Source organism: Panthera leo, chromosome C1 (assembly GCF_018350215.1).
Source record: "Panthera leo isolate Ple1 chromosome C1, P.leo_Ple1_pat1.1, whole genome shotgun sequence".
In the NCBI taxonomy this organism is placed as follows: Eukaryota; Metazoa; Chordata; class Mammalia; order Carnivora; family Felidae; genus Panthera; species Panthera leo.
Window position 1 is genome coordinate 77,335,741 of NC_056686.1, and position 25,638 is coordinate 77,361,378.

A 25,638-nucleotide genomic window follows, 5' to 3' on the forward strand; every position below is an offset into this window, starting at 1 on the left:
TTTCAGACCCATCCCGTGTTAACAACATGGAAGTAATAAACATTCCTTGGTCCCAGTGACAGTTCCAGAGATGGTGACCATTTAAAACTTAATCAAAATGAAGGCTTACCTTTCTCAAAAACATACGCTTCTGTCTTTATCACCATGAACCAATTAGACCACAGCAAGAAGAGTAAAATGGGGTGAAAGTTTCCTAATGTATCAGTGTAACTCCAAAGGTAAATCTGAGATTTTGGATTCAACATGCTTTCCAAACAGGACCCAAATGTTTCACACATAGGATGCTTCTGTGCTAATCCCACCACTGTAGTTTATTACAGGCCAAAGGAAATGTAAATCATTAAGACGTCTGTCCTTAGGCAAATAGCTCAGTAATTTAGATTTCAAAGACTCCATATTAACTTCAGTTTATACAAAGTAATATGTTTCCTTTGCCTGCTGAACATCAAAATACTCCACAATTAATTACCTCTATTTTTACAAAACCCAAATACTGTTCAATATAATGGTCAAAATATTTTAAGGGGGGGGGGGGGAAGCATGTTCAAAATCTGCTCAATTCTCTGAAGACACAAAATGATCATTAAGACAACATCTTAATGGAATTTGATTGATATAGACAATTATAAAAAAAAGTCCTTTTGGGGCACCTGGGTGGCTCAGTCAGTTAAGCATCCAACCTCAGCTCAAGTTATGATCTCATGGTTTGTGGGTTCGAGCCCCATGTCAGGCTCTGTGCTGACATCGCTGAGCCTGGAGCCTGCTTCGAAATCTGTGTGTCCCTCTCTGTCTCTCTGCCCCTCCCCCACTTGCACTCTGTCTCTCTCTCTCAAAAATAAACATTAAAAAAATTTTTTTAAGTCCCTTTCCCCTCAAAATTGTAATTTTTATCTATTCCTTTTTCCATTTTGCCTATGAACAATGTGAATCTAAGAATGGAACAGCTTTTTATCTCCTTACTCAGAAATTCAACAAAGTTAAAATTCCAAGTAAAGGTTTAGCTTTAGGAAATTAAATGTTACTTCATTTTCTAACTACCTTCTTTTCTTTACACCATTCCTAGTTCATGATTAATGGAACACCTCAGAAATGAACTCCATACCTCACACAGGGAAGCATAAATGGAAGCATAGCAAGTGGCCTCAATGGCAAAGAACTTTACAAACACTAAGGCCTCATGGAGACAATGTTCATATTCCTTGGAATTTGTAGAGGGTAATTTCCAAAGTTTTTTAAGAATCTATTTGTCACTATATTTTCCTCAAAATATCCACATTTGACAATAGTAATATTATCATCTAGGGCACCTGGGGGCTCAGCTGATTAAGCATCTAACTCTTGATTTTGGTTCAGGTCATGATCTCACTGATGTGAAATCAAGCCCCGCATTGGGCTCCTTGCTGAATGTAGAGCCGGCTTGGGATTCTCTTTCTCCTCTCTCTCTCTCAATCTCTCTCGCGCTCTCTCTCTCTCTCTCTCTCTGACCCTCCTATGCTTGTGCTCTCTTTCTCTCAAAAATAAATAAATAAATAAATAAATAATCAATCAATCATCTATGGAGTAGTTATTATGTGCCAGGCCATCTTCCAAGCACTTTACTTGTATTTATGTATTTATTCCTCAAAACCACCTTGACATATACAATTGTCTTCATTTTACAGCCGAAAACACTGAAGTAGAATGATGTTAAGTAACTCACTCAAAGTCATATTGACTTACTGACTGAGTCAAGTGACTAAGCCAACATCAGCCCTAGTGGGGGAGGGGGAGCAGAGGCATGCAGGGAGGATGGTACCTGGACTAGAAGGCAGGAACTGGCATTCTGGTTCCAAAATCAAAAGGTGTTTCTTCCCAGAGAAAATGCTGACCCAAGATAACCAAGCAATATGCCAATGAGTTCTAACTTAAATGTATGTCCTCATTTTATGGAAAACTCAGCTATTGGCACATTAAAGAGAAATACACCAAAGGAAAAAGGAAGCTCAGATTTCCTTAATTAACTATGCAAAATTCTCAGCTAATGTCATTTTAATTTTAAATATATTTTCTATAACCTAAGAAAAATGTTTAAAGCCTTCAGAAAAGGAACTATTTGGATTTTGTATGTTAGAATTTTCACGACATTTTTCTCCTAAATTGTAATCTTTTGATGGCTTTTCACAATTCATATTTCTGGCCAATTTGTTTCATTAGCACTCAGAGTAGAGCTTAGTTCATATAACATCACTGGGGCTACAGTCTGAAGCTGCTATCCAGCTGAGCAGATTTCAAAACCCAATTCTTCCATCATATATCTATATGATAGCATCATAGCATCGTTTACCTCTGCCTTTGATAAAATTAGAAAACTTGCTTTCCTTTCTAGAAAATCGTCACATATCAAAACAGAAAAAAAAAATACATTTTCTGAATGTATATGAAAGCTGCAAATAAAAATAGTATTAATATTTTTCCTGAGACCTCATTTCCTATCCTCTGACAGGTTCTCCTTCAGCTCAGGCGCAAAGAATGGGCCACGACATACAAGTAAAAGTGACATTTATTTCCCTGCACTAAATTGAAAACATATTCACATTTGAGTGTTTAATCTGTAATCCCATCATTTGAATACTGAGCGCCTACATATCCCAGGTTCTGGTAGCTGCTACAGATATAGCAGTAAACAAGGTAAGCAGCCTTCTCCTCTTCTTTCATGGAGCTTCCATTCTACACAGGAGAAATAGGCAATTTAAAAAAAACATAGTGCAGATCAAACTTTTAAACACAAAGAAGATCCTCCTCCAGGAAAGGACTTGTACAACAATGCATGGGGGTGTTTTGAAGTGAGGTGTAGAGACCCAGGTGCTGCCTTTCCCCTCTGGCTCACTGCCCCAACCACAGGCTCAGTGGGACAAATTTCTATGCCAAATGTGTACCCAACTGCTCAAAGCAACTCTGTCTACAAATACAAGCCTTACTCTTTTACCAACAGGGAGCAAAGTACTTTAAGTCTCATTGATGCAGCATTCTGGTCACTTTTAGACAACCCTTAGTTATCCAGAATCCATTTACCACCAGTCAGGTGGGTTATTTGTTAACCAAATTCCATGCAGCTCTACAGGGCAGAAAAGGAGCTCAGAGTGGAGGTTTACAGCCAGGTGGATTGCACAACACAAGGACGAATTTCCCAAGGGTCGGGGATATTTTAAATTCAAGTCAAGGCTAGAGGCTCAGTCAACAGGATATTACAAAGGTGATTTATGTATCAGGCTGAGCTGAACCAGATCATCTCTAAGGATCCTTAAAATACGAACATACCACAAATCTAGAACTCTAGCAGTGTGCCTTATGAATGTAAAATCTACCCAGATGTAACTTACCCTAAAACATTACTTACGGATAATGTTACTAATGAGATAGAAATTCAGATGTCAGGAAGAAATAAGCAACCTAAAATATACCACATGTTAACTAATAATGTTAATAGCACACAAATACTAAAAGCTATGGCTTAGCAGAGCTTAGTAAGTGCTAGGCAGGTTTTGAGCAGGTGAAGCATGGTATCTCATTAAATTTCAAAACCATCTAGTGAGATGGATACTATTATTATATTAGCTCCACTTTATAGATGAAGACACTGAAGCAAACAGAGGTTACAAGGCTATTTAGTGGCAGGCCTGGGATTTGCACCTAGGCAGCTGGCTCTCAAGTCTGTGTTCCGAAGCGTATACTCTGTTAAGCTGCCTCATTGCAGGTGACGAGCATTTTCCTCTTAGACCAGGTTGTATAAATAACCTGAAATACTTAACTACTGAAAAGGGACTCTTGAAATGTGATGAATGAAACTTTTCTGATGTAAGATTATCAAAAATTTCTCTTTTAGATATAATGCATACTAAACTTACTATAATTTACCAAATCGTAGAAGTGCTAAAGAAAGTTAGTTCAGGGGCGCCTGGATGTCTCAGTCAGTTGAGCGTCCCACTTCAGCTCAGGTCATGATCTGACAGCTCGTGACAGCCCCGCATTGGGCTCTGTGCTGACAGCTCGGAGCCTGGATCCTGCTTCAGATCTGTGTCTCCCTCTCTTTCTGCCCCTAACCCACTCACATTCTGTCTCTGTGTCTCTCAAAAGTAAATAAACATTTAAAAAAATTAAAAAAAAAAAAAAAAAAGAAGAAAGTTCAGTTTCCAAATCTTATTTCCAAGTAGTAGCTTAAACACTGGAAGAATTTGGCTCAAATCAATTACAAAATTTTCCTATGACAGTATAACAAACACACACTACATTAGATATTTATATTTCTGCTAACTATCAGAGATGCCCAAATTGGTGAACATGACAGGGCTGGCCCTCAACTGTGGCAGTTTCCATTACAAAATCCACTTGACAGGAATTCAGGATCCTGTTTAAAAACTGATTGAGGCTGATACTTAATAGGACAATATACCACTGGCTTCCCCTTCCCTTTTGTTTCTTCATCTTTAAAAACCAAAGTCATCAAGTCTCCTTCCATTTAAACTAAGAAAGGAAAATGTTAGTTCCAAAGTTTGGGATTCTCAATACATTCCAGGTGGCTTTTTTTTTTTTTAAAGTTCACATTTGTAAATATCAAGGATGTCTCAAGCGTCTTAATCAAGTTTTCTTAGGGGCGCCTAGGTGGCGCAGTCAGTTAAGCATCCAACTTTGGCTCAGATCATGATCTCATAGTTCATGAGTTCGAGCCCCACATTGGGCTCTGTGCTAACAGCTTCAGATCCTCTGTCTTCCTCTCTCTGCCCCTTCCCCCCGCTCACACTTTCTGTCTCTCTCAAAACTAAACATTAAAAAAAAATCAAGTTTTTTTTAAAAAACGAAGTACTAAAATAATTAACTTCATGAAGGTTTTAAGTATATAATGAATATTACAACTCAAGCCTGCTTCAGTATAGACATCAGTGATATATGAAGAACCCATAACAAAGAAAAATGATTTATGTAAATATTTATAAATCTCCACACAAAAGAAGTTTACACATATATACACAGAACATTATAGCACAAAAATCCTAGGAAATCATGCACTTTTTAATTTGTGATACACATAAACTGACAAAAAAAATATTCAGCAATAATTAAAAATCTTTCTCCTACTCAGTATAGTAAAAACCACTTAAGACCTAAAACTACAATTTTTTTGAAGGGGACACTGAAAGAACTAATTTTTAAAAAGTCAGAACAAGACTCTCAAATCCCAGCCTCACAAATATTACAATGTCATATCCTCCAGATATGATCTTCTTCATCATTAACTTTGTAAATACCACTCTCTAGAAACTACTTGTATTGCTCGATAATGCCCGTGCTGCTAAGCGAGATCTTTGACAGCAACAGTGACTTGGAATCATAAAATTTGGGAGCTGAAAGAAACCAAAAATCTTCAGGCCAATCCCGCATCTGTCAGGTGAGAAAACAGATACAGAGGTACTAAGTGAGTAACCTCCCCAGGGCAAGACTTCTGGGTAAAATCCTTCACCAAAACTTCATTTGGGCCAGAAGACATGATTCTCCCCCTCCACATGCCAAGATATCTCTTCTTTTGTTTAGCAAGCAGCAATTCTGAAATTTTTTGGTCTTAAGATCCCTTTGTGCTTTAAAATTACTGAAGACTCTAAAGAGATTTTGTTGGTATGAGTTATAGCTACTAACGTTTAGCACAACAGAAATTAAAACTGAGAAAATGTTTTAAAATATTTAATTCATGAGGCATCTGGGTGGCTCAGTCAGTTGAGCGTCCAACTTCGGCTCAGGTCATGATCTCACACTCCGTGAGTTCGAGCCCTGCGTTGGGCTCTGTGCTGACAGCTCAGAGCCTGGAGCCTGCTTCAGATTCTGTGTCTCCCTCTCTCTCTGCCCCTAACCCACTCGCATTCTGTCTCTGTCTCTCTCAAAAATAAAAACTAAAAAAAATTTTTTTAATATTTAATTCATTTAAAACCAACAATAATAAACCTACTGCATGTTAATGCAAATTTTATCTTTTATGAAAAATAACTTTTTGAAATAAAACAACTTAGCGAGAACAGCGGCATTGGTTTACATTTTTGCAAACTCTTTAATGTCTAGCTTAATAGAAGACAGCTGGGTTTTCAGATCTTCTGCATTCAATTTATTGTGATACATTATTCTGGTTGAAGGATATGAAGAAATCTGGCCTCACACAGATATACAGTTGGAGAGGGGAAGCAAATCTTAATAGTCTTTTCATATACTTGTAGTTAGCTATTTCTTCTTTGATATTTTACCTAAACTCATTAAGTAGCCATTACTTAAAGGTTAGATGTGATGTGGAATCTGAATCGTATAATAAACTTTTCCTACCTTGTTACATTAAAATCCATTGCTCTGAAAATACCAATTACAAAGGAAAAAGTAGTAACTTTACAGTAGAGAAATATGGCAGAGACCACGTTAGCCAACTGATAAAGGCTAACATCACCAGTAACCAGACGTATCATCTTAATGTAACCCTGATTTGATGCCCTGAGAAGGGCACATTAACTCTGTGTACCCTTCCCAATAATGCATCGTCTTAATGCAATCATGAGAGATATCAGATAAGCTCATATTGAGGAGCATGTTCCAAAACAAGTGACCGCTCTTTCAAAAGTGGCAATGTCACTAAAAGAACTGTCACAGACTGGAGGAGGCCAAGGAGACATGACAAATGCAATTTGAAATTTTGAGTTAGGTCCTGGAATCGAAAACAAACATTAAGGGGGAAATTGGTGAAACCCAAATAAATTCTATACTTTAGTTAATAATATTGTACCAAGATTAATTTTGTAGTTTTAGTAATTGTTCTAAGGGCATATAAATGCTATCATAAGGTGAAGCTGAGTAAAGGGTATATGGGAACTCTTTGTACTACTTATATAAGTCTTCTGTAAGTCCAAAATTATCTGAATATATAAAGTTTTTAAAAATCAATTGCTCTATCTTATACTATCAAGATGTGAGATCTTTTATTACCCACACATGATTTTGTAACATCATGTATCGGCCATCTGGAAAATCATGGTTCACTGAGTTATGTAAATATGAAAAATATTGACATATTTCTTATATGATATCAAAAAAATCATATTTGTGAATATTTCCATTGATCGCATTAAAAAGTATTAACTATTAAGAAACTGTATGATCATGGTGATGAATGTAAGTTTTCCAAAACTTTAATTTTTGCTTGAAAAATAAAATTTTTCATTGGCAACTAATATTGTACACTGTTTTCTTTGAAATAACAGAATCGCTTTGTTCATTTTCAAAAAATGTCTGCCAAGCACTGAAGGCTAGATAACCATCGTTTGTCAGTGCCTCTTTCAAGTAAAATGGCATTCCATGAAAAACAGACTCGTTCAGCTCACAATACAAACAACTGCACAAGTGTTTCCTCAGCACAACCACTGCACTTTGGAATAAGAAGTGCTACTTGCCTACTGCCCATTTCATCATACAAAACATGAAGAAGACATGTATTTGAGGATTTTTAACTCCTTCGGCAAGAACATTCTTAACTGAAAGTAATGTGTGGCATTGTCTCGATCCCCACAAAGGCACCAGCTGTTTTATCCAATATTCCTTTTACACCATCACTGCGGTGTTAACCTTGTGAAAGACCACTTAGAATTATCATTATTATACTTCTGACCTCACGGACTCCTTGAAAAGGTGTCAGATCTGTGGTCACACTTTGAGGACCACTGGTTTAAAGAGTTAACCTTCAGCTCCTGAATGTAATATACCACCAATTCTTAAGCCAAGGTGCAGAGTACTAAAGAGTCTTATGCTAAGCTTTATAGAGTATTTACCAAGAAGCAATATCTTTTTGCTGTCAAAGACATTATCTTGTGACAGATCCAGTACCTGCCTTTAAATCAACCACCACAGGTCACTCAGACACTGTTTTATCTAAGAATCTAAACAGTGACTCCTCACTTGGTGTCCACAGAATAGTCTCCAACACTTTTTCTTTCCTCCAAAATAAAATACTTTAAGATTCAGACTTGTTACTTTAGCAAAGTTGTTTCTCTTTATCGTACTTTATGAATGAGACAGGGTTTTAATTATTGATTTATTGAATAAATACTAAGCAGCCACTCTGTGCAAGGGACGAGGGATTTATCAGTGAACAGTCCCTGCCCTCTCCCTGAAAGAGGACGTTCAAGCAGGGACAAAGACAATGTGCAAACTCTTCTACTTGAGAATTTTCATATATATGGAAAAGCTGCACCATAGCTTTTGCAAAGTGACTTGACTTTAGTAGAGCTTACATTTTAGTGGGGGAAGATAAATAATAAAAATAGTAAATTATAAACATGTTTTAAAATGATAAGTGCTATAAGGGAAAAAACAGAGCAAAGTAAGAAAGAAGGGAGATACCAGGGGTTCAGAGGGATTTCAATTTTAAGTAGGATGGTGGGACTGAGCCCAGAGGTACTACACAGATGAGGAAAATTACCATTAGGTGGTCTCATTCCATTGCTTCTGGGTTCTCCGACCTCTCCCCCAGCCCTACTCCTCAGTGCCACTACTACCTTTCTTGAGGATTCATGCTAAAGGCCAACTCACTTCCTCCAGAGGAGCAAGGTCTTTTCCATCCTGGCTCCAGATTTAGCCCTTCAGCTGTTATGCTCATTTCAAAGCCACCTGAGTTCTAGCTCAGCCAACAGCAAATCAGCCATCTCCCAAAGAAATACCCTGACCTGCCTTATCTCTGTTGGGAGCACACAGTTGAACAATAAACTCACTCTGCCCATCATAAGTCAATTCTAGCTCTTTCTTTTCCAAAATATACAGATTCTCTAAGTAATGATTAACTTTTTGAAGACTTACTATGTGCCACAAATTGCTGGTTGCTTTATATGCATTTCATTCTCAGAATAATCAACAGACTAAGTATAATTAGCAGTATCCTACAGATCAGGCAATAGAAACTCTGAAAGTCATAAACTTGTCAAATCTCCGAAACAAGAAGAAAAGAAAGCTTATTCACAACCTCCTCCCAGCTTCATTACACCCCTTATACCGTATCAGTACTCTGACTATACTGCTCTGAGCAGAACATAAGGAAAATAAAGAAACTGGGCATTGACAGAGTCTTATCTGCAAAATTGTATTTCACAATCAGATCTGATTCTTGCATCAAAAAAATATGTCTGAGTAGTAAGACTTGCAACTTAAAAGACTGAGTAAGTATGTTCACCATGCTAACATTTTCAAAGAACACTATTTTTTAAAGTTTTATGTAAAATAAACATGCCCCTATGATTGATATGCATTATCTTATTTATAATCCTCACAAGAACACAGTGTGGTAGATACTGCTGATATCTCTATTTTTATGTGAGGACACTGAGGCCATCATATAGCCTGCAAATAGCAACATCTGGGCCTGAACCTGTGTCTGGATCCACAGCCCAAAGGAACAACTACCGTACAATCTCTGTCAAGAATGAACACTGTGGTGGTAAAGTACTTTTACTAAGTAAGAGTGTAACAGTCCAACAGGTTTGCCTCGTTAAAGTCCTCAGGCATTCCTCACATTTGGAGCACAAAATCTCTACAAAACTCTTTAGTTACAAGTCTCAAATAAAGCTTCACCAGAGTGATAATGCTCTAGAAAAATATGCTGGGAAAACCCAAGGGCCAAGCAAAAGGATAAAACTTTCAACCTTTGCGTTCTGATATTGCCCCTAACACTGACCTTTAGTCCAAAGGAACAAGGATGCTCATTTTACCTCAGTGAAAAGATGCTATGGCTATCCCTGGTCAGCAACAGCAGTTTGAGCCTTAACTAAAGAACGTATTTCTTTTTTTTTTTTTTTTTAATTTTTTTTCAACATTTATTTATTTTTGGGACAGAGAGAGACAGAGCATGAACGGGGGAGGGGCAGAGAGAGAGGGAGACACAGAATCGGAAACAGGCTCCAGGCTCTGAGCCATCAGCCCAGAGCCTGACGCGGGGCTCGAACTCACGGACCGCGAGATCGTGACCGGGCTGAAGTCGGACGCCCAGCCGACTGCGCCACCCAGGCGCCCCTAAAGAACATATTTCTTAAGTACACACTGAACTCTGAGTTCTGACAACTTACAGCAAAGCTAGCCAGATCAATAACTCACTTCATCAGTGGCTTTAATTATCAATGACTAAGCTCACTCTCCAAATGGCCAGAGGAAGAATTAGTTTTCACCATTATTAATGGAGAGTAGTTTGAAGAAGATAGAATTACAGCTCTAAAGAGAGGTTCTCATACCTACTTCTAATGAAACAGACATGCATGAGGGACACTGTTCATATTTGGACACACTACAGTCTTCAAAATAAACTACTGAAAACCACAAAAAGCAGTGTTGAAAGAAATTAAAGAAAATCTACACAAATGGAGAGGTATACCATGTTCATGGACAGCAAAACTACTACATGACACATTACAGATGCTGTGTACTTTTCACTCTATCAGTGGCAATCCTAACCCCTTTCTCTTCCACTCAAATGGACTTAAATATAAATAATCATGGTTATTTTAGAGTAACTTTTTTGTATCTTTTTAAATAAAATCACTCTTTAAGACATCAATTTAACTATTAGTTGTAACATTATCCATAATGTCTTACAACTTATGTGGAATATACTAGTAAGTCTTGACATTGAGGCACAAAATTATTTTCTAAAATCAAAGTGTAATCAGACCAAAAAAAAAAAAAACCAAAAACCATAGTCATTTATTGGTTCAAAGGCTCTATTACCAATTTAAAAAATATCTTTCATGTTATCTCACAGCTCTGAGATCTGCATTCCAACCAACTCCATCAAGTTGCCAGGTGAACTATGTGCAAAAAGGGTTAAAAGTTCGAAGTCCCTACTCCAGATCTGCTGGTTGAGGAGGAGGCAGGTTGCCCAAGGTCTCAGCATAGCCAGCATCACACAGAGTAAACAGAGGCCACTGTGCACTCAGAAACAAATTCTTCAACCAGCACACACTCTCCTGAGGTTTTCTTGTAAGATTTTTCCAGCAGATTCCAAGTTGAGTAATAAACAGAAAATAACAGATTTTGTTGGGCCTTCCTTGAGTTCAGGAAGATCTGACAATATGAAACAGCCCAGCACAGGCCTCTGAAATTTTTCATTAGAATTCTTTTCTCCTGAATCATGATAATAAAGTACGATTTGGCCTGAGATTTGTACGTAACCACTGACTCACAGGCTGTTCAAGCCCAGAAGGATGGGGAAAAAACACTGAGGTCTGTCGGTAGGAGGCAGGGCCAGGCCCAGGGACTGGCAGATTTCTGGATGGGTGTTTTCAAACAGTGCTATATACTGCTTAGAAAACAGCTTCCTCATATAACATTCTATTGGCTCTGAGATAAATGCAAAATACTCTTCTCTATTTTCATCTTCAACTGACTTCAGTGCTCTCAGAGTCACCAGCACTGGCACCTGGCCCAAAAAGCCTCAAATCTCTCTCATCTTAAGGGGCAGGGACCTCCATTATCCTTTTAATTCATCTGGCTGAGCTAATTCTAGGTATTATTATTTTATAAGACATGTCAAATGTAGCAAAATACAAAATATAAAATGCAAGCCTATTTTCCCCCTTCGTATATACAATTTACCTTGAACTTAAATTGGCACGCACTTGATTGCAAATTGAAATTTCTGAACACCATTTTCCAAATGCAGTAGCAGTTTGCTGTCCTGGGCCAGCCAAACAGGAGAAATGAGGAATCTGATTTGTTTTATTTTTTTTTTATTTTTTTTTTTAACATTTATTTATTTTTGAGAGAGAGAGAGACAGAGCATGAACGGGGGAGGGTCAGAGAGAGGGACACACAGAATCTGAAACAGGTTCCAGGCTTCGAGCTGTCAGCACAGAGCCTGACGCGGGGCTCGAACTCACGGACCGCAAGATCATGACCTGAGCCGAAGTCGGCCGCTTAACCGACTGAGCCACCCAGGTGCCCCCTGATTTGTTTTATTTTAAGGAGGGTGGGGGAGATACTTAAGGCCTGATCCTGGTGCCTTTGAATGGTTAACACTAAAACCTGAATTATTTCATAACAAACCAGAGCTCCCTTTCCTTTCTCTAAGAAGAGGCCCTTGGGAAGTATTTATTTAGTTAATGAATGTTAAGTAATTGCATTTCTCTCACAAAATAAAAAACAAACAAAACCTCTAGAAGATGCTCTTTGAGTTCCCTAGCTCAGCAAGGTCCATCTGAGCTGCATCAGACTAGACCCTGGAGCAGTAAACTGGGAATTTAGGAAACAATGTGACCACAAGCACTTCTCCAAAAAGAAAAACAACTCCCCTCTTGGCCTAATTCCAAAAGGCAATTGAGCTGGGTAAGGTCCAGGTTAATCTCTGAACAGTCTTTCTGCCAACTTTCTCCTACAAGCATTAGGTTTTTCAGCATGGGCTTTGCAAATAATCTAAACCAATTAATTAGTGCTTTTGAATTCACCTCGTACCATTAACGAACCGTTGCCAGATAGCCTTTGATAGCCTATTTCCAGAGCTAATCAAACATGGCAAAACAGAGAACACAGACTTGCTGGGCATTTGAGAGGGCCAGGCTGAGACCTGGCTGGTGACAGTGAAGCCATCCTTGGAGACAATCCTGGGGTGACAAAGGTGGTGAGGGGGGTCTGCTGGGGTCAGGCCCTCAGGGTCTTTTACAATATGACAGACACTGCTCTCAAAGTATACATTAACCGGCTATTGAAGTTCAGATAATTCTTTCACAGTAAAGGCCTTTTTTTCTTCTAATGAGTGAAAATTCTTAATTTGATACTTAAAAGTTTGGAACTGCTTCTAGTCCACATCTCCACCCCCTAGACTTATTTTCAAATTTAAAAAAAGTGTGCAGGGGTGCCTGGGTGGCTCAGTCGGTTAAGGGTCCAACTTTGCCTCAGGTCATGATCTCATAGTTCATGAGTTCAAGCCCTGTGTCAGGCTCTGTGCTGTCAACACTTCGGATCCTCTGTCCCCCTTCTCTCTGCCCCTTCCCTGTTCTCTCTTAAAAATAAATATTTAAAAAAATAAATAAATCTCATTCCCAAATTTCTTCCTTTCAATCACAGAGTCCTGCATAATCCAAGATTTCCGACTCCCATAACCTCTGTCATGTGGAAATCTTTCCACTTTTTTTCACTATCTAGTGCCACACAGAATTCCAGACTGCTCCACATGCATGGCCGGCAAAATAAACACATTTTGGGGAGGCCCAGAAAAAAGCTAGCAGGGAGCAAGAAGTAAAAATGTTGTTGCATTCCTCTGGATTCTTCTGGTCCAATTTCAAAATCAGAATGACCACCACCTGGGGCCTGAGGCAAGCTCCAGGACTGCATTAGGTTGCTCATTGCTCTCCTCCACCAGAGGTGGCGATGAGGTCCGGGAAGGCAAGTCAGAAAACCTTATAAACCATGGACAAATAAATAAAAGTTATTTTAAAAGACAGCTTTTCAGGCACAGAGGTTAAAGTTTCTCTGAGTTTTATCCCAATTTTTAATAAATATAGTGTCAGCTCCTTAACTCTTGAAGATATTGGAGAATCTACTGCTAACACAATAGCTGCCCAACATAAATCCCAGGACTCTGGCCAAAGTTGTTCTTGATAATAAGATAATCACTGATGACCCTTTAGCCTGTGCTATAGCCAACAGCACTTGCTGAACCTAGATTAACACTTCTGGGGAAGGTGAAATTCAGCTACATAAAAGCACTGGACGAGGGTGCTTGGCTGGCTAGGTTGGTAGAGCATGCAATTCTTGATCTTGGGATATGAGTTCAATCCCCACAATGAAGGTAGAGTGTACTTAAAAAAAAAAAATCTCTGGGGTACCAGGGTGGCTCAGGTGGTTAAGCATCCAGCTTCAGTTCAGGTATGATCTCATGGCTCATGAATTTGAGCCCTTTGTCAGGCTCTGTGCTGACAGCTCAGAGCCTGGAGCCTGCTCTGGATTCTGTGTTCCCTCACTCTCTGCCCCTCCCCTGCTTGTGCTCGCTCTCTCAAAAATAAATAAACATTAAAAAATTTTTTTAAAAAAATCACTGGACAAGCAAGCCACTTGGCTTAAAAGAGTGACTCCTTCAGTGGGATTTTCTTTGACTCAAATTTTTTTTTGACTAGTTTGGATCTTGGGGACCACGGCTCTGAGGTACACTGCAGACAATGGGAATTGCCTTATTTCTAATCATGATACTCTCCCTAGTGTGCTGTACTCTCTCAAAAGCTTTAAGTGAATTCACAGCTACTAGCCACCAAGCGAATGGTCTCCCTATGAGCAGAAAGTCAGAAAAGAAATGAAGAGCATGACCAACTTAAACAACATGAACCTGGAGTTCTGACCTGTGCATGAATACCACAAAGAAGATAAGCAGAGTGAGAGCTCCACAGTGGTAGCTGGGAGTGATGCTAACGCCTTCAAGTTTGATCATATTTCTCAGGCTGAGAGTGTGATCATAGGAAGAGGAGGGGATTGTTAAAAACAAGGGGTGCCTGGGTGACTCAGCTGGTTAAGCATCTGACTCTTGATTTCAGCTCAGGTCATGATCTCACAGTTTGTGGGATCGAGCCCTGCACAGGGTTCCATGCTGTTAGCGTGGAGCCTGCTTAGGATTCTCTCTCTTTTCCCCTCTCTCTCTGCCTCTCTCTCTCTCTCTCAAAATAAATAAATAAATAATAGGTACAAACAAGAAAACAGGCTGAAAATGGAAGTCATTGATGCTAAGCCCCACATCACCAAACTAACTGAATCATAGTTCTGGCTCTCTCAGAAACAGAATCTTTAACCAGTTACTCAGGAATTACCTGGTCAGCACTAGTGAGGTAATATGCCTGGCAGACCCCTGCCATCCCCTAAAGAACAGTGACCTTACTACAAGCAATACCCTTATTACTGCTACAATGTCCTTATTCATTCCCTCCTATCATTTTGTACAGCTCCGTGGAGCTCCCTTCTGTCTGTTAAATGGGATGCTGTCTGATTCATAAGTCAGTGAATAAAACCAATTAAATCTTTAAAATTAAGTGGTAAATAAATACAGTGTCAAGATGTTTAATAAATATCAACAACTTAGAAAATTTAGGGAAATTTTTTTCCCTTCTGAAAAATGTTAACTTTTTGAAGTTCTAGCTTGGAAACTGGTAATAGGAATAAGTAGGACGGGCATCTGAGGGGCTTAGTTAAGTGTCCAACTCTTGGTATCAGCTCAGGTCATGATGTCACGGTTCATGAGTTCAAGCCCCAAGTTGGGAACTGCACTAAAAACGACAAGCCTGCTTGGGATTCTCTCTCTGCCCCTCCCCTGCTCACACACGCATGAACTCTTTCTCTCTCTCTCTCAAAATATATAAACTTAAAAAAAAAAAAAAAAAAAGGAATTAAGTAGGAATTAGTGAGGAAGCCAGAGTTTAAAACAGCTAGAGCAGAAATGAGGTGTGCCCAACTTAACACTAATTTTTTTAGCACCGTGTTTAACCTACCTCAACTCCCCCTTTTATCCAGTCAGCTGGTACCATCCTTCATTACCTAGTCTCCTCAGTTTAGTTGCCTGTGACAATGTTCCCAGGCTCCATGAATCAACAAAGTCTCCTGCCTTGGTCTACCAAGTCACAAGGCAAAAAATAGGAAAAGGCAAAGGAGTTACATGAAAGGAAGAACTGAGGGAAAATTCCTTAATAACTATAATGATTGTGTCAAGGTGTAGCCCCAGCTAATAAAGATGCACCTGGTTTCTACGGGTGCATCACACTTAACAGCTGAAGAGCTAAAGGTGTCTGAGGAGCTCACCCCCTCATACTAATTTCCTCTCCAGCACATAAATCCCTTGGAGCTGAAGGAGTTTACTGAAAGGTTTTAAAGGTAGCTGTTTCACAAGCAAGCTAACACCAATCTTCCATTTACGAGTTAGAATTTTCTAGAAAGTGTTTACAGGTTCTGTGTTACAATTAGTCCACCCAGAAAATAGATGACCTATGCATTCAAATGTGGTCCACAGACCAGCAGCATCAACATCATATGGACCTGTTAAAAACGTATAGTCTGTGACCCATCAAGAACTACTAAAGCAGGGGCACCTGGGTGGCTCGGTCGGTTAAGCGTCTGACTTCGGCTCAGATCATGATGTCACGGTTCATGGGTTCGAGCCCTGTGTCAGGTTCTGTGCTGACAGCTTGCTCAGAGCCTGGAGCCTACTTTGGATTCTGTGTCTCCTTCTCTCTCTGCCCCTCCCCAGCTCACACTCTGTCTCTATCAAAAATAAATAAATGTTAAAAAAAATTTTTTTAATTAAAAAAAAAGAACTACTAATGCAGAATCTGTATGTTGACAAGGACCTCAGATGATTTGTATGCACATCAAAGTTTAGAAAGAGCTGTTCTAATGTTGGTCTGTTTAGAATTTCCAACTCCAAAAGCCAAGGTGGGTATACCCCACTCTCAGGCAAAACCACTATAAATATCCATATTATAAAACATATTTTAAAGTGATTATTTTCTTCACAGGAAAAAACCTGCTAAATCAACCTTAAGCTTAATACAGGTTAATCTATAAAAATGACTTTACACACATTCATTTACTATATAAAGATGGGCACAACTGTATTTACCTCAAACACTAGTTTTGTTATGAGAAGCACTTTTGCAAAAAGTGGTAAGATCCTCAAAATCCATAATCCTGAAATTAAGACCACATGGGGAATGAAAAGAATGAGACGTGGCAATCAGGAGAGTCAGTAAATTGGGAAGAGAAGGTCCAGGCTTTTGAGACCGTGAATATTCAAGAACAGTCATTCACAATGCAAAGAGATTTTCTTTAGATGGTTTAAGATACAGCTTTTACTGTTATGCAGAAGTAATTATTTTTACTAATAGGTTATAGCATAGTATTTCACTGATATGAGATACAAGTCTTTATCCTTTTTTTCCCCCTAAAGAAACACATTAAAATCACAAAATCAGGGGCGCCTGGGTGGCTCAGTCAGTTAACGGTCCAACTCTTGGTTTCAGCACAAGTCATGATCTCACAGTTTGTGAGTTTGAGCCCCACACTGGGCTCTGCACTGACAGTGTTTGGGATTGTCCTTCTCCCTCTCTCTCTCTGCCCCTCCTTCCCTCATGCTTCCTCTCTCTCTCTCAAAATAAATAAACTTTGAAAAAAGTAAAACTAAAAATCACAAAATCATTCTTAATTTCATAAGCATATCACTCCCAAGGGTCTTCCCTTCTAAAATCTGATCCTGGCCCCCGTCAAACTCTTGCTCAAATATCTCAATAGCCATCAATCGGTAATCCCCAAATGCACCTTCACCCAACAGTTTATTCTCAACACAGTAGCCACAGGATCCTGTTAAAACATCCTTCAGATCATATCATTCTGCTGCTCAAATGCTGTGGTTCTGTCTCACTCAGAGTAAAAACTTTACAATGGGAGCGCCTGGTTGGCTCAGTCAGTTAACCATCCAACTCTTGGCTTCGGCTCAGGTCATGATCTCAGGGTCATGAGATCGAGCCCCTCGTTGGGCTCTGTGCTGACAGCCAGGAGCCTGTTTGGAAATCTCTCTCCCTCTCTCCCTGCCACACGCCTGTGCTCACACTCTCTCTCTCAAAATAAATATACATTTAAAAAAAAAAAAAAGACTTTACAAGGACAACAAGGGTGCATACGCAGCCCTGCACCTGCCCCCAGTAAACTCTTGGATTCTCCATTCTAGCAGCTGCCTGGCCTGCTTACTCCTCTGCTTGAGCACATCAGGCAAACTGCCACATCAGGACCTTTGCACTTGCTTTCCCTTCTACCTAGAAGGCTCCTTCCCCCGAGATAGCCACTTAGCTTACCTTCTGCAAAAATTTTATTCAAATCCTCTTTCCAGTGAGGTGCTCCCTATCTATCTTACTTTATTTTTTTAAGTTTATTCTTAACAATAGCTACATCCAATGTGGGACTCAAACTCACGACCCCCAAGATCAAGAGTCACATGCTCTTCTGACTGAGCCAGCCACGTGCCCCTATCCACCTTACTTTAAACTGTAGTCCCTTACTAACAATCCCTAGCCCCTTTGCTTTTTCTCCACTGAACCTGCTAACCTATGCATAATTCTTTTGTTCCTGGTCAGTCTCTCCTCACTAGAATGTAAGCTTCAGAAGGACAACAACTGTTGTCTATTTTGTTCACTGCTATACCTCCCACACCTGGAATAGTGTCTAGAATGCTCAATAGATGCCTGTTGAATAAATCAGTTAACTCTTTAAGAAACAACCATGTTACGAGGTAGAAAAAACTCATTGTTTCACTACCCAACTTCTCCCCTTTCTGTGCCTCAGAAGCTAGCAAAGTACATGAGGCTTGGTTAGGCAGGTCAAGTTTACTGACCAGACTACATGTCCTTATCCAAACACAGCAGTTATTTAAAAGATGAATGAAAAGGTGAAATGAGGGGTGCCAGGCTGGCTCAGTCAGTGGAGCGTCTGACTCTTGATCTCACGGTCATGGGTTTGAGCCCTATGTCTGAGGTAGAGATACATTTAAAAATAAATTAAAATTTAAATTAAAAAAGAAAAGGTGAAACGATCAATGGTGCTCTCCTCTCATTCAAAAGAAAGGGGCAGGTGGGAGCAGGCATTGTGCTTCACCATGCGGCAACAAGAGTGCACACACAGACGCATCCCACTGGGAAAACTTGCACAGCAAAGTGCTACAGCAGCTCAGTGTGTCACCGATGGAAACAACAGTCCAGGTGCAACTCTGGAAGCTGGTGCTCTGCTCTCCCCAGAGGCCGGAGGCAGGGCTACCCTAGCATCCTCCTGGATGGGGCAGAAGAGCAGGAAGGGAGCTGTTCCTCCTACAGTTCTAGTCTATCATCTAGACTAGGACTAATTCATCCAAGCATATGAGGACAAAGGGAAGCAATGCAAAGAACTTAAAGCAGTTACACTGGAACTCTTTCCTTCTGCCATAACTACAACTTCTCACTATAAAGTTCCCTTCACTGCCAACACAGAGAATAACTTAAAAAGAAAAATCAATTTTCCTTCGAAGGCATTAAGATTTTCCATACTCTAGGTTTTTTGGGTTTTGGGTTTGTTTCTTTCTTTCTTTCTTTTTTTTTTTGGTAAGATTGCTATGAGTTGGCAGGATAGGGTAGGAGAATAGCTGGCCCTCAGTCCCCAGACCACCTGCTGCCTGGTCCCTGGAAGGAACATTCTGAGAACAAGTGCATTTTTTAAGCCCTCTAGAATTCTGCCTGATTTACAGTGTCCTCTCGGAGAACAAAAATGTGACTATACTGGACTTCAGAATAAATCTTTTTTTTTTTTTTTTTTTTTTTTTAGGCCACTCTGGCAGAGAATGGTTTAAAAAAAAAAAAAAAAAAAGCGTAAGTCAGCAAGCAGCAGCTAACAGGGATGCTGTGCAGTCCGGGCCAATCTTCCAGGAGGGCCAAGCACCTCAATACCTCAATGCCCATGTGCAGGGCCATCTTAAATGAAGGCCTCATGTTGGAATCCTTCCCGGAACACTCCCTGATCCTACAATGCTTCCAAAACCAGCACTCGGAGCTCAGAGCTCTAGCAATGATTCAAGGTAGCCCCAGAGCATGAAAGATTAGTTATCAAAGCAAACAAGCTGAGAAAGCCTCATTTCCTACATCCACAGTGTGTGAAAGTGTAGGCTCTGAGCAATCAAACAGCTGTGTGGGTACATACAGATAGCTCTGTGCTGGTGGAAATGTTGATCAGTGTTTATAAAACAGACCACTGCCAGTGACCTAAAATAACCCCAATAAATCAAGAATCCATAAAGCAGCACAGCAGTTATACAGTTTAAGGTAAGGATGCAAAGGAGGGAGAAACCTGGGTTCTATTCACTTGTCTGACATCAAGCCTATGTACAATCTTACTCGTGTTCCTGGTGAACATTTTTCTTAGTCTATGCATAGCTAGTCACCCAACTATCGGCTGGTAAACCATCTTTGCAAATGAAAAAAAAAGTTTTATTGCACATCATGTCATATTCCACCCTGCCCACCCTCCCCAACACACACACCCTAGTAGATTCAGGGTAAGGGAATCTTTGGGAAACAAATCCATTGTTTACTTGACGACCGCTAAGTGTTGCAGCTTCGTGTGTGTGCGTGCACATGCATGTTCGTTTACCATTTCTGTGCAAAAACATGGAGCAGGGGGGACCTCATCGTGCTTGGGTGGGCATGGTACCCCCAAAAAGAACACAACATAAAACACAGGTCACTCTCTCCATTCTGGGTCTTTTAATTACAGTTCTTTACTCTTTAAGATAAATAGAAAGTTCATACCATGGTGAAAGCTGGCATCACAATTGACATCTTTTTCCCTAGATATCCAAAAGAGGAATTAAACTCAAAAGTGGTTATAATAACAACCCGAAAACAAGAATAATCACAGACCAAATCAACTAGCTGGGTCCAGAGATGTAGTATCAGCAAGAGAAGGCCTTGCCAGGTTTGCTTTGGATCTTTAAGTCTATCCCTCCTCTGCCCTCTATATGCTCTGGTGGCCGCCCCCACTGGCACTCTCCCCATCGTCCTGCCATTATGAGCTGCAGCCTCTGATCACACAGGTGGCAGAGAGGAGAAAACTGTGGAAGAGCCACCTCTGCAGTCCTTGGGCATTCATCTCAAGTCCAGGAGAAAGCATGGCTACTCCTCCTGGACAGCATAATGGAAAGAGCATGAACTCTGGAGTTGATGCCTCTCTGCCAGCTACTACTGGTATGACTGCATAAAAATGACCACTTTAACTTTTATTAAAATTGATTTGTGTCTTGGGGTGCCTCAGCTGGTTAAACCTCTGACCTTGGCTCAGGTCATGATGTTGCGGTTCGCGGGTTTGAGCCCCACGTCGGGCTCCGTGTTGACAGCTCTGACCCTGGACTCTGCTTTGGATTCTGTGTCTCCCTCACTCTCTGCCCCTCACCCACTCATGCTCTGTCTCTCTTGCTCTCAAAAATGAATAAACTTAAAAAAAATTTTTTAACTGATTTGTCTCTCATTATATATTACATTTTTCTTCTGTAAGGATCAGATGAACAACAGGTGTAGAGCGCCAAGCAGAGTGCCCAGCTAGCACCGTTTCAAGAGGTGCTAAGGGGCGTACTGCCACATAAAGACCAGAAGACTTGTTGGGTGCAGCTTGTCTGCAGAAGAGTGTTGTGTTCTGGTCTGACCAAGAATCAAACCATCTTTTAAGTTACTTTCTCTGAGTCCCATAATCCCTATTCTGGAAATAAAGAAAACAATACCTGCCTACCCCAGGGACTACGGGAATCAAATGAAATAGTATGTAGAAGAGCATTTGAAAACTATAAATATAAAATGACATTACCAATAGTTTAGCCTCCCCACAAGGCTGCCAGCTGGTCCCATTCCAAACTAAGTATTAACCAGTTAATCTCTCTGCTTGCTGTCCCATAGACACAAAGAGTTCAGAGCTTTCTTAGCAGGAAAATAGCTCCAGGCGTGCCTGGGTGGCTCAGTCAGTTAAGAGTCCAACTCTTAGTTTCAGCTCAGGCCATGATCTCACAGTTCATGAGTTTGAGCCTGCCATCGGGCAGAGCCTGATGAGGAGCCTGCTTAGGATTCTCTCTCCTCCTCTCTGTCCCTCCCTTGCTTGCACTCAATCACTCTCTATCAAAAAAAAAAAAAAAAAAAAAAAGAGTAGTAGCAGGAAAACAGTTCCAAATAAAAGCATCTCTATTGTCCTGTGGACTACACCTGGAGCTCCAGGTACACTCAGTAGAGATGAAAAGAAATATTTGCTCAGTAGAAATGTGTGAGCAGATCACGGACAAGCCTCCAAAAAGATGCATCCAGGCACAGAATGGCAACAATGGAAAGAGGGAAACAGCCGTCCCACCAACATGCTGCTGGCACTGAGGTGAGGAGGGTGTCTGCAGAGCTCACCGCAGCAGTGCCCTAGGACCTGGCATGAGGGGCCAGGGGACTGCAGGCAAGTCCATGCCTTCCAACCAAACTGATTTCCTTGAATTCCGTGTGCCTCTTTTTCTCATTATTAAGGCTCCTGGAAACGTAGCCCTATCTAACTCTGGCAAGCCTCGGAGAGAGAAATTAATTATTTTCAAAAGATGTGTTGTCGAACAATTCTTAAACTGAAAACTTAGCCTTAAGCCCACAGGAGCAAGCATTTATGTTTTTAACTTTCCACTTTTCTTAGAGAGACTGCAGAATCTAAGACAAGGTGCCAAAAACCTAAGATAATTTCTAACCAGGAAGCTTAATGGTCCTCACACAGCTCTTGTTCACCAAGAGCAAGGCCCTCCCTACCCACAGTGCTGTAAGATGACCCAGGAAAAAGAGAGGGGAGGAAAAATATGAGTTTTGTCAAAGCAATCTCTAACCCTAGGAGGCGGCTTGCTGGCCTTTCCTTGCCTCCTTCACCCTCAAACACAGCAGAGAAGGAAAGGCTTTCACTAAAGGCCCAGGCTAATCTATGGAGCTAGAACAGGCCTAGTATCCTGACTTGAGTTCATTTTATGTGTTGTGCTGTTCTCTGCCCTCCCTGGTTAACTATCTCTTCCACTACCAAGAACCCTACAATAGACCTTCAGTCATGTCAGTGAAATAAGAACGCAAATAAAGATGACCCATTATTTGAGGGTCCTTCCATTCTGATGATTTAGATATCTCTTCTAAGTTGAAAGTTTAACCTTGTCCCAGGATGACTCGTTGGTGGCTCCTACACAGAGGTACCAGTGGAATATTGGATGGGCTGGATTCTAGAGCAAACTGCCCGAGTTCAGTTCAAGTCCCAGTTCTGTCACTTATTAGTTATGGGTCTTCATACAATTACTAACCAAATTGAGTCTCAGTTTCCTCATTTGTAAAATGCAAATTAGGATAATACTAACACCCACTTCATAGGGTTTCTTATAAAGACAAAAGAAATTAGCTAGCAGAAAGCAAGCCCTTGATAAATTATTGGCCTATATGCTAATCAGTTTTGTCTTTGAAGCTAATGAAACCATATTCTCAGCCTCACTTTCTGAAGCCACAGTTTGAATTCTAAGATTAAACAGTATATATCTTTGGCTACATGGGAATGGAAAAAGAGAGAATCCAAACCTCAAAATGAAAACCACAAGCCTCGCTCTGACATTTAAGGCCCTCCACAATCTACTCCCATCCCTCCTTCCAAACAGACCTCCTGCTATGTTCCCGTACCACTTCTCCAGGTCATCCACCCTTTAAAAACACATCGAGCTCTTATGTGCCATGTATCATGCTAGGTATGGTTCCCCCCATCTGGTCAACCCCATGCCTTTGTCTTTTTAGATTCTGACTGGCCTTCAAAACAGAGTTCTAGATCGAGCACATCAGGGCACCTGGGTGACTCAGTTAAACGTCCAACTCTTTTTTTTTTTTTTTATGTTTATTTATTTATTTTGAGAGAGAGAAAGAGAAAGAATCCCAAGCAGGTTCCACCTTGTCAGCCCAGAACCTGACGCAGAGCTTGATCTCAGGAACTGTAAGATCCTGACCTGAACCAAAATCAAGAGTCAGATGCTTAACTGACTGAGCCACCCAGGAGTCCCTAAGCGTCCGACTCTTGATTTTGGCTCAGGTCATGATCTCATGGTCATGAGATCAAATTCTGGGTCAGGCTCCATGCTGGATATGGAGCCAGCTTTAAATTCTCTCTCTTGGGGCACCTCAGTGGCTCAGTCAGCTGAGTGTCCGACTTCAGCTCAGGTCACGATCCCGTGATTTCATAGTTCTGAGTTCCAGCCCTACTTTGGGCTCACGGCTGTCTGCACAGAGCCCGTTTCAGATCCTTTGTCCCCCTTTCTCTCTGCCCCTCCCCCACTTGTGCCCTCTCTCAAAAATAAAAAATAAAAAACATTTTTAAAAAAGATTTTCTCTGTCCCTCTCCTGCACATTCACGCAAGCACACACTCTCTCCCTTTCTCTCAAAAAACAAAAAACAAAAAAAAGATGGAGCACATCCGCACATCCACAAAGCTCTCCCTAGCTGCTCCAATCCACCAGGGCTTCCCCTTCTGACCTCTCTGAGGTCTTTTGGCTTTTATTTGGTATTCACCATATACTGATTATTTTGTTGTATGGTTTTATTTTATATACCTAAAGTACAAATGATTCAAAGGAAGGGATGAATCTTAACATTCCTTTGTATGACCCTAAGTGACTAGTGCTGTGCTTTGCACTTAGGACTCAGTGAATATGTGATTTACTGGCTATCAGTATATACAAAACATTTCTTCCTTCTTATTCATTCGTTTAGGCAATAGTTTGTTCAAAAAGGCACCTCTAGTGCTATTCACACAGTTGTGTTCAGTTTGTGAAAATATACTGAGCTACACACTTCATGTGTACATTTCTCTATGTAAACTGTATTTCAATAAAAATTTAGCATTAAAAAAAGGTATCTCTACCTCTACCATTAATCACTTGCTTCAGGTTGCTACAAAATTTGTAACTCTACTATACCTTCAATTTTACTGTAATTCTCAGCAAAATTTTGATTATGTATACAATTCAAAAAAATATTTTACCGATGGCCTGGAAGAAAAAGGAAGGTCTTAACCAAAACTGATTCATTATCTAATACATCAAGGTTATACAGAGTCATCAAACTCACCACTTTCCCATGAAGTATCTTCTTCAGTTATGTTTTTCAGTCTGTTCCAGGCATCAGTGAAAGCAGAAAATTCTGCCTCAAACCCACCAGGTATGATTATACCTCTTGTCATCAAAACAACACTTTTTTTTTTAAAGGCACATTTTCAATCAAGCCATCTCTCCCTCCCTCCCTCCCTCTCTCTCTCTCTCTCGCTACTACTTTTCAATTAAATTTTAATTAAGATCAATTTTGACACAGAGGCTAAAAGACAAATAACTCTTCAATCATGAGGCAAAATGAAACTGCTTACAGAGAGTGGGCAGTTCAAATTCACACCATCATTTAAAAAACAAAACAAAAAAACTAGCAACTTTCTCCCAAGGTATTTGCAACAAGAGGGACAATCTGCTGTCCAATCCCATAAACCAAGTTCTACAAACTGACTTTCACTCAGCCTGTGCCTCCAAATGACTCCTGGTCTGAGTCTACTGGAGCCTTAACAGCTTCTTACTGGCTTCTTCAGTAGAGCACAGAGGATAAGAGCATAGAGGTAAAACCTGGCTCTTCCACTTCCCAGCAGCACGATGCTGTACCCATTATTTAATCACTCCATACCTCATTTCATCAACTGTAAAATGGGACAAAATAATCCTACCTACCTTACAGTTGTGATTAAGAGAGCTCATGAAATAACATCCTTATTCACTGTTATATCCTGTAACTGTTTAGCCCTGTGCCTGGCTGTAGTGCACACTCAATAAATGGTTATTATTATGATCACTATCATCTCATCTGTAGGTGAATTCAATAGCCAAAACCAAGAGGCTAATCATTTTCCAAGTTAATGCATGTACTCTTGTGGAGACCAGCCACTTCACAGAACTGGTCCAACAAATTCTTTCATGTAGCTCATTATAGAACAGACACAAAGCAAATTACCACAAAATAGGGCAAATTAAGCTTCCAAATTTGTTAAGTAACCCT

The 25,638-nt window shown here is 40.3% G+C and overlaps 1 protein-coding gene across 2 annotated transcripts in view; it reads right to left on the reverse strand.

The window, feature by feature from the left end:
• The window catches only part of TGFBR3 (transforming growth factor beta receptor 3), a 208,929-nt gene that overhangs the window by 155,897 nt on the left and 27,394 nt on the right, over positions 1–25,638 (reverse strand). The gene's annotated exons all lie outside the window — the stretch shown is intronic.